We start from the raw sequence: 12,509 nt of genomic DNA, 5'->3' as shown, positions 1-12,509 counted from the left end.
TTGGTAGAGCAGAAACCCTATCTTCTTTGACATTTATTAGCCACAAATGTCTGTTGGTCCATTTGCTTGGTCTAAGTGCCTACCTGGCATGCAGAGAGTGTGGCAGAAGCAGGACCCTGGCTCTGTAGGTTTGACAAGCACAAGATCTAGTAATAGGGGCTCAGTAACATCAATTTTGGTGTATCCACACAAAGGAATTTTATCTTGTGATTTAAAACATTTTTTAATTTAAATTTTACTTAGTTAACATGCGTGATTTGTTTTTTTTTAAGACATTATTTATTTGAGAGAAAGTGATTGAGAGAGAGAGAAAGCACAGCCAGGGGTTGGGAGAGGCAGAGGGAGAAACAGGCTCCCCACTGAGCAGGGAGCCCCATGCATGGCTCTATCCCACAACCGTGGGATCATGACCTGAGCCGAAGGCAGATGTTTAACCGACTGAGCCACCCAGGCATCCCAACATTCATGGTTTAAAATGTAGGAGAAAAATATCATGATGTGGAGAGATGGTCTTATATTGTATTTGTAAAAAAAAAAAAAAAAAGGAGTTTGAAATTATATTGGGATGATTGTTATTTTTATTAAAAGACCCCCCCCATCATGTATATATGCATGGAAAAAGACTAGGAGGAAATAGCCCAAAATCCTCATCATAGTGTGCAATTGCAAACATTCTTATTTTCTTCTTTGTAGCTATCTTTGTTTTCCAAAATTACTATAAGAAGTTTATTATTATTATTTTTTTATTTTGAGAGAGAGAGAGATTGAGAGCACAGGAAACTGGGGCTGGGGGCGGGCTGGGAGGGGCAGAGGAAGAGGGAGAGAGTGAATCTTTGAATCTTAAGCAGGCTCCACGCTCAGCACGGAGCCGGAGGTGGGGCTTGATCTCACAACCCTGAGATCATGACCTGAGCTGAAATCAAGAGTCAGACACTTAACTGACTGACCCACCCAGACGCCCCTCTATACGAAGTTTGTATTGCTTTTGTAATCAGGAAGAACACTCTTTTAAAAAAGATAAACAGAGCACCTACACTCGAGAGACCTGTAAGCATCCTGTCAAGGCACAATGCAGACCTACAGAAAGAAAAATGAGCTTGCTGTTTCCTGTAAGAGGATGCTAAGGACCTTATCACAGCAGTGGGAGCTGAGGGCACCGGGTAAAGTTTCTCTTGGGCATCAGAACCAGGAAGAGCTGCACTGGTTTGCCTTTGTCTCATGGACACTGTGACTCATGTAACTCAATAATCATCAAGCGTTTTTGCCTGCGAATCCCCTGTGATTTTCTTAAAACATTTTATTTTGAAGTAATTTTAGATTTACGTGAAAGTTGATAAAAATAGTACAGAGAGTTCCAGTATGCCCTTCACCCAGTCTTCCCTGATGTTAACTGACTTAACCATGGTACAGTGATCAAAACCAGGAAATTAACATTGGTACAATAACACTGACTAAATGTCTTAGTTCAGGCTGCTATAACAAAGTAGCATAGAGTCGTTGGCTTATAAACAACAGAAATTTATTTCTCACAGTACTGGAGGCTGGAAGCCTGAGAAATGGGGGCCAGCATGGTTGGATTGAGGGCCTTTTGCTGGGTTGTGGAGCCCGACGTGGGGCTCGATTCCAGGACCCCGGGATCATGACCTGAGCAGAAGGCAGACACTTCACTGCCTGAGCCACCCAGGCACTCCTGGGGTCCCCTTTATAATGATATCCTTTCCATTCATGAGGGTTCCACCCAAGTGACCTAATTATCTCCCGAAGTCCCTACCTCCTAATGCCATCACATGAGGGGTTAGGTTTCAACATATGAATGTGAGAGGGACGAATTCAGTCCTTTGCACTAAACAGCAGAGTTTATTCACATTTCCTTAGTCCTTCCCACTGATTTTTTTTTTTTTTTTTTTTTTTTTTTTTTTTTTTTTGTGCTTCTGACTTTTATTACTCCGCAGGTCAGGGATGCTGAGACATGCTGCAATGCCTAAGACAGTTCCACACAACAAAACATCTATCCCAAGATGCAAACAGTTTCCTGCTGAGTAACACGACAGGTGCCTTATTAGTTCATGAGGTAGAGGTGGTGAAATCCCACGACTCCCTTTGGCATGAAGTCAGACTAAGATGCTGTGGCTCATCACAAGGGAGGTGTCACAGAGAGAAGGGCTAAAAAGCTCTGACATTGTATAGGAAACAGGCCATGGTGGCTGGACTGGTCATTCTGTCTGGCCAGTGCTACCAACATACTCAATAAAGCTCTATGAAATCTCTTCCTAAGTTCACAGACATACCAGGCTCTACCATTCACGGACAGGGTAAACCTGAACAAGTTACTTAACTTCTCTGAGCTTCGATTTTGTCCGTAAAAAGGGAATATGCCTTAACTCAGAAGATTGGGAGGATTAAACGAGGAGTCTTACATGCCTGGCACAGTCTTTAGGCGCGAAGTATCCTTTTTTTTTCCCATTTTATTTATTTTTTTCAGCATAACAGTATTCATTGTTTTTGCACCACACCCAGTGCTCCATGCAAAACGTGCCCTCCCTATTACCCACCACCTGTTCCCCCAACCTCCCACCCCCGCCCCTTCAAAACCCTCAGGATGTTTTTCAGAGTCCATAGTCTCTTATGGTTCGCCTCCCCTCCCCAATGTCCATAGCCCCCTCCCCCTCTCCCAGTCCCACCTCCCCCCAGCAACCCCCAGTTTGTTTTGTGAGATTAAGAGTCATCCTTTTAAGTGGTGGCTCTGACTCTCCCATTATGAAATGCTACATTTGGTTTATGCTGCTCAGGTAACTGCCTCCTTACAATGAAGTAATGTATATTCCCCAAGGGGACGGTTTTGCCAAAGGTTTACATGAAATGTACTCACCTGATGGCTATCTCTAAACTTCTTGGAACCAAAAAAAAGTTTAATGGAATAGTAAAATTTGAACTTGAAAATCTAAAAACCTTTGTTAATACACTATATCCAGACTGCATGGGTTTTTTTTTCCTATTCCAGAATCCAATCCAAGATCCCACGTCGCATTAAGTTGTCATGTCCCCTTAGTCCCTTTCAATCTGCAACAGTCTTTCTCTGTCTTTCACTACCTTGAAGCTTTTTTAAAGATACTGACCAGCTACTTCGTAGAATGCTCCTCAGTGGAGGGTTGTCTGATGTTTTTTTCACGATTAGATTGACATTATCCACTTTTGACAAGAGTATCACAGAGATGATACTGTGCCGTTCTCAGTGTTCTGACCTTTGATAACCAAATGTCCCCTTGCACATTTTTATCATAAAGTTTTACAGTCTTGAGTGTAAACAGTTGCAAAGATGTTATTTCCAATCTGTTGTAAATATCAGCATTTCAAATATAACTGTTTCTTTGTTCTTTGAAATATGTTAATGGAATCTAAACACCAAAGTGATTTTACCCACCATCATTTTATTTGAAAACATGTAAACAAAATCTTCTTAAACATTTAACATTGTTCTCCTTTAGTCTGTATTTCTAGTTCGCTTCCCCCAGAGAATTTTATCTTAAGGTAAAATCTTTTAAAGATTTTATTTATTTATTTGACAGAGACACAGCGAGAGAGGGAACACAAGCAGGGGTACTGGGAGAGGGAGAAGCAGGCTTCCTGCAGAGCCAGGAATCCAATGCGGGGCTTGATCTCAGGTTCCTGGGATCATGACCCGAGCCGAGGGCAGATGCGCAACCACTGAGCCACCCAGGCACCCCAAGGCAGTACATTTTTTATACATGAAAGTGTATAATGCTCCCCCTCTCAGAATTTTCTGTAACAAAAATATACTCATAAGTTGAAATTAACTAAACACTAGTTATTTAAAAATATTACAGTTAACTATACACAAATGATAAGAACAGAATAAATATACTAAAATTTTTTGAATAGGGGAGCCTGGGTGGCTCAGTCAGTTAAGCATCTGACTCTTGGATTCAGCTCAGGTCATGATTTCAGGGTCATGGGCTCAAGCCCTGCTTGGGTTCTGTGCTTAGTGGGAGTCTGCTTGGATGCTCTCTCCCTCTGCCCCTCCCCCCATAAATAAATAAATCTTAAAAAATAAAAATAATTATTACCTACAAAAGTAAATTTTTATTTAACTGCATCTCTTAATGAAATGGGTGGGTTTTTTTTAAAGGTATCTGTGGATAAATATTACTTATTGCTAAAAACACAGTATTCAATATCAATTCCATTTCTGATTTTCTTTTTTTTATATTCATAAGGACTGAGAAATCTTGTTCATAGAAATAAGAAGATGAGAGTTGACATAATTCCATGAGTTCCTTCTGGGTTATATAACAAAAATCAGAGTGATCTCCCCCAGAAAACTTTTTCCCATCCTTTTTTATTGCAGTGTAATTCACATACCATAAAATGTATTCTTTTAAAGTATAAAATTCAGTTTTTTGGTTTTGGTTTTGGTATATTCAAAAAGTGGTACAATCATTACCACTATCCAATAACAGAATATTTTCATCACACCAGAAAGACATGTCTTACGCATTATGAGTCACTTCCCATTCCCTCTCCCCCCAGCCCTTGGCAACCACTAACCTTTCTGTCTGTATGGATTTTGCTCTTCTAGGCATTTCATATAAATGGAATCACATAATATGGAGCCTTTTTTGGTCTGGTTTCTTTTACTTTGCTTAATGTTTTTAAGGTTTATTCTTTTTATGGCTGAATAAGACTCCATTGTATAGATTTACTATATTTTCTTTATCCATTCATCAGTTGATGGACATTTCAGTTGTTTCCACGTTTTGGCTCTCATGAATGGTGTTCTTATGAACATTTGTGTACAGGTTTTTTGGGGGACATGTTTCATTTCTCTTGGGTGTATATACCTAGGAGTGGAATTGTTAGGTCACATGGTAACTATGTTTAACCTTTTAAGGAAGTGCTGGACTGTTTTCCAAAGTGGCAATGTCATTATACATTTCTACCAGTAGTGTGCAAGCATTCTAATTTCTCCACATCCTTGCCAACACTTGTTATTAATCTTTTTCATTATAGCCATTCTAGTGGATGTGAAACAGTATCTCTTTATAGTTTTTTTTAAGATTTTATTTATTTCTTTCAGAGAGAGTAAGCGCAAGCATGAGTGGGGGTGGGCAGAGGAAGAAGCAAACAACCTGCTGAGCAGAGAGCCCGATGCGGGGCTCGATTCCAGGACCCTGGGGTCATGACCGGAGCCGAAGGCAGATGCTTAACCGACTTGAGCCACCCAGATGCCCCTCTCTTTATGGTTCCGATTTGCATATTCTTGGTGGCTAATGTTGCTGAACATCTTTACATGTCCTTATTGGCCATGTCTTTTTGGGTCTTTTGCCCACTTTTAACGGGGTCATGTGTCTTTTTGTTATTAAGTTTGTAAGAGTTCTTTATATATTTAAGATACAAGTAAGTCCCTTATTAGGTGTGTGACTTGCAAATATTTTCTCCCCTTCTTCATGCTGTCTTCACATTTAGATGGCATAATTTGTGGTACGTGGCTTTACATTTTCACACAGTCTGATTGGTCTTTTCTTTTTTGTTTTGTCACTTGTCCTATTTAAAAATCCATTAATCTAACATCATGAGGCTTTATAACTATGTTCTCTTTTAAGAGTTTGAGTTTTTATTGTTTTAGCTCCTGGTCTCTTGCTATTTCCATATGAGTTTCAGAATTAGCATGGCAATTTCTGCAAGAAAAGCCCACTGGAATTTTGTTAGGGATTGCATTGCACCTGTTTGATTCAAAATGATTGATTTGCGGAGTATTGCCATCATAACAGTATTGTCTTCTAATTCATCAGCGAAAAATGTCTTTTCACTTATTTAAGTCTTCTTTGATTTCACTGAGTAATATTTTATCATTTTCAGTGTACAAGTCTTGCACCTCTTTTGTTAAGTTTATTCCTAATTTTTTTATTACTTAATTGTAAATGGAATTGTTTTCTTAATTTTATTTTCAGGGTATCTATGGTTTGTGTAATACAATTGATCTTATTTTATTTTAAATTCTGGTATAGTTAGCATACAGTGTTATGTTAGCCTCAGGTGTACAATATAGTGATTCAACACTTCCATGCATCACCCAGTGCTCATCACAACAAGTGTGCTCCTTAATCTCCATCATCTCTTTAATCCAGCCCCCTGCCAACCTCCCCCCGGTAATCATCAGTTTGTTCACTATAGTTAAGAGTTTGTTTCTTGGTTTGTCTCTCTCTCTCTCTTTTTTGTAAATATTGTATCCTGCAATCTTACTGAGCATGATTACTAGCTCTAAAAGGTTATTTTGATAGATTCTTTAGAATTTATACATATAAGAGTATATCCATACATAGATATACATATAAGATTATATATGTAAGATTATATACATATAAGATTATATCATCATTGAATAGAGATATTTTTCCTTCTTTCTTTCCAATATGGATGTCTTTTATTTCTTTCTCTTGCCTAATTGGCCTGGTTAGAACCTCTGGTACAATGTTGAACAGAAGTGGTGAGAGTAGAAATCTTTGTCTTATTCCTGAGCTTAGGGAGAGAGCTTTCAGGCTCTTTTAAAAAAAAAACATTTTTATTTTATTTTATTTTATTTTACTTTAAAGGTTTTATTTATTTGAGAGAGAGAGAGAGAGAGCACATGAGAGAAGGCACACAAATGGGCAGAGGGAGAGGGAGAAGCAGATTCCCTTGCTGAGCAGGGACACCAATGTGGGGCTCAATCCCAGGACTCTGGGATCATGACCTGAGCTGAAGGCAGATGCTTAACTGACTGAGCCACCCAGGTGCTCCTTAAAGATTTTATGTATTTGAGAGAGAGGGAGTGAGAAAGAGAGAGAGAGAGAGAGGGAGAGAGAGAGAGAGAGAATGAGTAGGGAGGGAGGGGCAGAGGGAGAGAGACGACCAGACTCCCTCCTGAACAGGGAGCCAGACATGTGGCTCGGTCCCAGGATCATGACCTGAGCTGAAGGCAGATGCTTAACTGACTGAGCTGCCCAGGCACCCCAAAGTTTTCAGTCTTTATACCATTAAATTTTATGTTAGCTATGAGTTTTTCATAGATGCCCTTTGACAGACTGAGAAAGTTACTTCCTATTCCTAGTTTGTTGAATGTTTTTATCATGAAAAGATACAGGATTTTGTCAAATATTTGTCCTGCATCTATTGAGATGAACATGTGGCTTTTGTCCTTTGTTCTATTACTATAGCATATTATAGGGATTGATTTTCATATGTTGAACCAACCTTGAATTCCTGGAAAAAAATCCCACTTAGTCATTGTGTATAATCCTTTTTATACATTGTTGATTTCAATATTGGGGTACAGTTGACCCTTGAACACGGGCTTAAAATGTGTAGGTCTGCTTATATGTAGATCTTTTTCAATAAACACGGTACGGTAGTATAAATGTATTTTCTCTCATGATTTTCTTTCTCTTTTTTTTTAGAAAGAGAGAGGGTGGGGGAGGGGCAGAGGGAGAGGGAGAGAATGAATCCAAAGCAGGCTCCAGTGCAGAGCCTGACATGGGGCTCAATCCCACAACCCTGAGATCATGACCCAAGCCAAAACCAAGAGTTGGATGCTCAACCAACTGAGCCACCCAGGCTCCCCTCCCTCATGATTCCCTTAACATTTTCTTTTCTCTAGTTTATGTTATTGTAAGAATATAGTATATAATACATACAACATATAAAATGTGTGTCAATTGACTGTTTATGTTTTTGGTGAGGCTTTCAGTCAACAGTAGGCTATTAGTTAAGTTCTTGGGGAATCAAAAGTTACATGTGGATTTTTGACTACATGGGGGGATTGGTGCCCCTAACCCCTGCATTCTTCAAGGATCAACTATATTTTATTGAAGACTTTTTATTATTTTGGTAACATACACATAACATAAAATTCACCATTTCAACCATTTCAATGTGTCCAATTCAGCAGCAGTTAGTACATTCACACTGTTGTGCAATCATCACTGCTATGTAGTTCCAGAACATTTTCATCACTCCAGAAGGAAACCCCATACATATTAAACAGTCACTCCTCACTCTCCTCTCTTCCTAGCCCTTGGCAACCACTAATCTACTTTTTGTCTCCATGGGTTCACCTATTCCGCATTTTGTTGAGGATTTTTACATCTGTATTCATAAAGAATATTTGTCCATAGTTTTGCCCAGGTGTGAGGCAAAAATGAAATTCTTTCTATTTAGAGAATGACTATTATAAATTCTTTATCAGTAAGCAACCCATAAAGAGGGGACCTAGCCTTTCTGCCAAACACAGTCATTCGCAGGCCCCTTTGTATCCAATTCATTTGGCAAGAGAGGGAGGTATACAGAGAAAAGGAGGCGAGCAGTCTTTCAGCTTTGTCTCCCTTCTGTCTGGTGAGAAAGAAGGACTCTGAGAAAAGTGCTGCCCAGCATGACTCCAGGCAAAATGTAAACATTGGTTCTCTTTGCCCTTAAATCTCCCTCTTCTGCTGCTGTGTCCAGCCCTTAGTGGCCTCAAGTAGCCAGGTCCTGGTATTAGATCTCTGAGGTCTCTGGCCCCTAGCTGGGACCTTAGGCCCTGAGACTACTCTCATAATTGGTTCCCTGTTGAGTGCTCCTTGCCCACAAGCCCTACTAACTGACCAGATGGCATCCACTTGCTTGAGTCATGTGTTCTTGTTTGCTAAGGCCTCCCTAAGTTACCCTGTCCAAATTCTCTGATCATGAGGAATGTCAAGCCCTGAAGCTGTTAAAAGGAAAAAAAAAAGGTAACTTGGGAGAGTCCAAGTCTCTTGGAGAGGCCAAGAAGGAGGTATTTCTGGAGAGCAGGGTGTTCTTTAGGTATTTTTCAAGTAATGTACAAAGGCAAGTTCGTTATTTGGTGAAGGTGGTTCAGGGAATGGGGAGTGAGAGGTCATACTCCTACCCTCACAGTGCCCCTCAGAGCCCAAGTCCACCCTACTGCTTCGTTGAGAGCCAGAAGTCTCTGGAGAGACTTTTTGATGGGCAACATTTTTTTCCCTTCATGGAGGTTTCCTGGCTCACACTTCTCCAGACCCCAAAGACACTCACAGGCTCGAGATGATGTCATTGGAGTGTTTTCAGATAGAGAATTTAAGACTTTCTCTGACTTCATGTGCTTTGTGTTTACAGCTGAACTCAAACTTTACAAGACTTAGGTTCATTTACCTTTAGTCAAAAATTCCCTTTCTTGGCTCCATTTCTAAATACACATGGGCCCCTAAGTCTTCTTGGCCATCAGGTACCTATTGATCATAAGTGCCACATACTTAGGTGGGACTAATGTGGTTGACGTGTCCTTTGAAGTTGAAATAGCTTTGGAAATGAGTGCAGTATTGCTCACATGATGTCAGCTCACATGTTTGAAATATAGTGTGTGACATTTGACAGGCTTCAAGCACATGGAAAGACAGTCATTCTTATAGAACCAGAGACTCAAGAATAGGGGAGTGCCTTCCCATCAGGGTCTGCTTCTTTGATGAAGAATGCTATTTCTGGGGCATCTGGGTGGCTCAGTCTGTTGAGCATCTGACTCTTGATTTCGACTCAGGTCATGATCTCAGCGTCCTGGGACTGAACCCTGTGTGGGGTTTCATACTCAGTGGGGAGTCAGCTTGAGGATTCTCTCCCTTTCCTTTGGCCCTCTCTCACCACTCACGTTCTCTTTCTCAAATAAATAAATAAATCTTTAAAACAATAATGTTATTTCCAGCCCTTGGGCAAGCAGAGGGATATTTGAATAATTTTGGAATTTTAGTAGGTAGACCTACTCTTCACCCCTGCCATTACTGTGGGGGGCAGTCCCCACTGAATCCCTAAGCTTTTTTCTTACACCTGCATGGCTGATAAAAGCAATTTGCCAGATGTACACAATGTACTTCTCCCTGAAGAGTATTCCAGATGGTTCAGTGTTGGCCATTTTCATGGCCAAACCAGAGAAGGCAAATCCCATAAGTAAGCTCCCACTTCCCCTGTCTTCACTCCTAGCAGGACTTAGAGCACTCTTTTCCATGAAGTTGGGCTGAGACCACAGAATCCTCAATTCAGCACCCCCAGCAATCTAGACCAGTTGCCTGGAGTTGATATACAAAATAATAATAATAACTAACATTTTACTGAGGACTTACAGGTCATGCACTGGCTCAGTGCAGTACATGCATTATTTTTTTTTAATTCACCCATTACTCTTTTTATGATACTATTATTTTATAGACAAGAAAACCAAGGCCAAGGGAAGTTATCTTTGCCAAGATCAAACTGGCAGAACCTGGGCTGGAATTCTGTTCTGACTTCAGAGACTGACCTTTCCACCATTACATTATGCCAGTCCATTCATTCACTCAACAAGTATTTAATCTGCACCAGGGAGGTGTTGGCACTGTTCTAAGCACTGGGGCTACAGCAGTCGGAAGAGCTCTATCCAGTAGAACAGGACGCTGTGTGGGCCTCCTGGAGGAAGGATCAATGACCCAACAGTGGGTGATATGTCCGTTTACTAGCAGGATGAGGGATCTCCAAAATGTGAGAGCTCCAAATTTGAGCACAGGATGTGTATGAAAAACACAAGGCAAAGGAGCGGTGGTGGAGTTTGAGCTCAGCTCTGGTCCCATCAGGGCTCTGTGTGCTTAGTATAGGTGGTGGCTCTTGCTTGAGGTGGAGAACAGACCCATTCATCTCTATAATTCTATAAAGGTCAACCACCCAGGGCCTATCTAACCACAGACCAGCCTGTAACTTCTCAAACACCCCATGTCTGCTTTTCTTTTTTGCCATTAGCAGCTGGATGTGTGAAGTTCACAGCTCCCTGCAAGGAACCCTGGGGCAGGTCACAGGTGGGGCTGAGCTCACCCTTCCTATAGATACGTTTCTCCCTTGTGAAGGGCAAGGAGATAGATCAAAGGACACCTGGGCCCATTTGCTTGATAGGGAGACCCGGGGGAGCTGGAAAGGAAGAGGGAGGAGGGGACTGGGGCAGCCTAGAGCCGTGCCATGATTTATTGGCTTGTTTTGCTCCTGCACTTCTGTTTACCCAGCTGGGCCTGCTGCTGCCCAGGGTACCGGCATGTGCATAGCCACTCTGGCCAGCCTTTGGGGTAGCATCCGAGAGAGCTGTGGACTTGGCCAGCTCCTGGCAAAATTGAAGCAATTGAGTTTGTGTTTTCTATTTGCAAGTTCCTGGCCCCACTGGGCTTTTTCTCACCTCCATGGGGAACCCCTCCACACACACACAGACATACCCAAGCCTCAGCCACAAGGCTCCTCAGCCCTTCTTTTCCTTGGTAGAAAGTGATGCCCCCCGGGCTTCTAAGTCACACTTACACGAACAGGTAAACATCTGCCAACAGCCCCAAGCCTAATTCTTCTAGCATTTTCAAATGCTGGACACTTTTTTAATTAATCCATTCAAGAGCAGATTGCCTCCGGAGAGGAAGTGAAACAAATAGCTTATGAAAGAGTTGTGGGTCCAAGAACATGAACCAAGTCCCGAGTGCAGGCGTGGCTTCTTTCGGCTAATTGATGAACAAAGTTAATACAAATCCCAGCATCTCAATGATGCTCGCTGCCTGGCTTACACAGCAATAGAGAAGTCTTGACAGCCCCCAGAGTAGAATGATTTCAGAACTCTGTGTGTGTGTTGGGGGGGGGGGGGAGTGTGAGTGCGTGTTCATGCATGTGTGTGTGCAGGAGGGGGGTGGCCAGGATTTCAGGATCCAACGGGCCGTTCCAGGCACGTGTGGTCAGTGGTCTGTCAGTGGGTAGAGTCAGCTCTACTATTCTTACAAACCAACCCAATCTGAAACCAAACAGAAGGAACTGGTGGCAGAGGGCCTCTGGGCCTTGCATGGGCACTGGAAGGGATGCGTCTGAGTTAGACGAGCCTGATTGGGGGTTTCCAATCTAAACTCTCCTACTTATTAACTGTTTGGCCTTAGGCAAGTGGCTTAGCCTTTCTGAGTCTCAGTAGAAGACTCTGATATAGGGGAGCAACACTAGCCTTACTCTGTTGTTATGAAGATTAAGCACAAGAGTGTGCCAACCGCACACTGAGCAACTGGTCTACCTGCTAATAATACCCGGTGGGGGCTGTTGGCGGTCCAAGACGAGCATTCTGGAGAGCAGAGCATGGGGTACTGGAGAGCTTTAGGCCTTCGGGTGCTCATGCCTAATGTTTCCACACTTCAGAGGAAAGTTTGGAAGATGGAAGCAGTGTAAGCAAAAGGTGGTACGTCCATATGGTGGCATATCATTCAGCCTTAAAAGGGGAGGAAATTCTGACACCTGCTGTACACGACAGATGAAACTTGAAGACATGAGGCTAAGTGAAATCAGCCTGTCACTAAATAAATAAATAAATAAATGTTCCTTATGATTCTGCTTACATGGGGGCACCTAGAGTAGTCACATTCCTAGTGACAGAAAGTAGAATGGTGGTTGCCAGGGCCTTGAAGTCGGGGCAAAAGGAGAGTTGTTTAATGTGCAGTTTCAGTCTGGGA

Source organism: Meles meles, chromosome X (assembly GCF_922984935.1).
Source record: "Meles meles chromosome X, mMelMel3.1 paternal haplotype, whole genome shotgun sequence".
Classification (NCBI taxonomy): Eukaryota; Metazoa; Chordata; class Mammalia; order Carnivora; family Mustelidae; genus Meles; species Meles meles.
The sequence above is the reverse complement of the archived record's forward strand: the minus strand, read 5'-3'. Positions refer to the sequence as shown.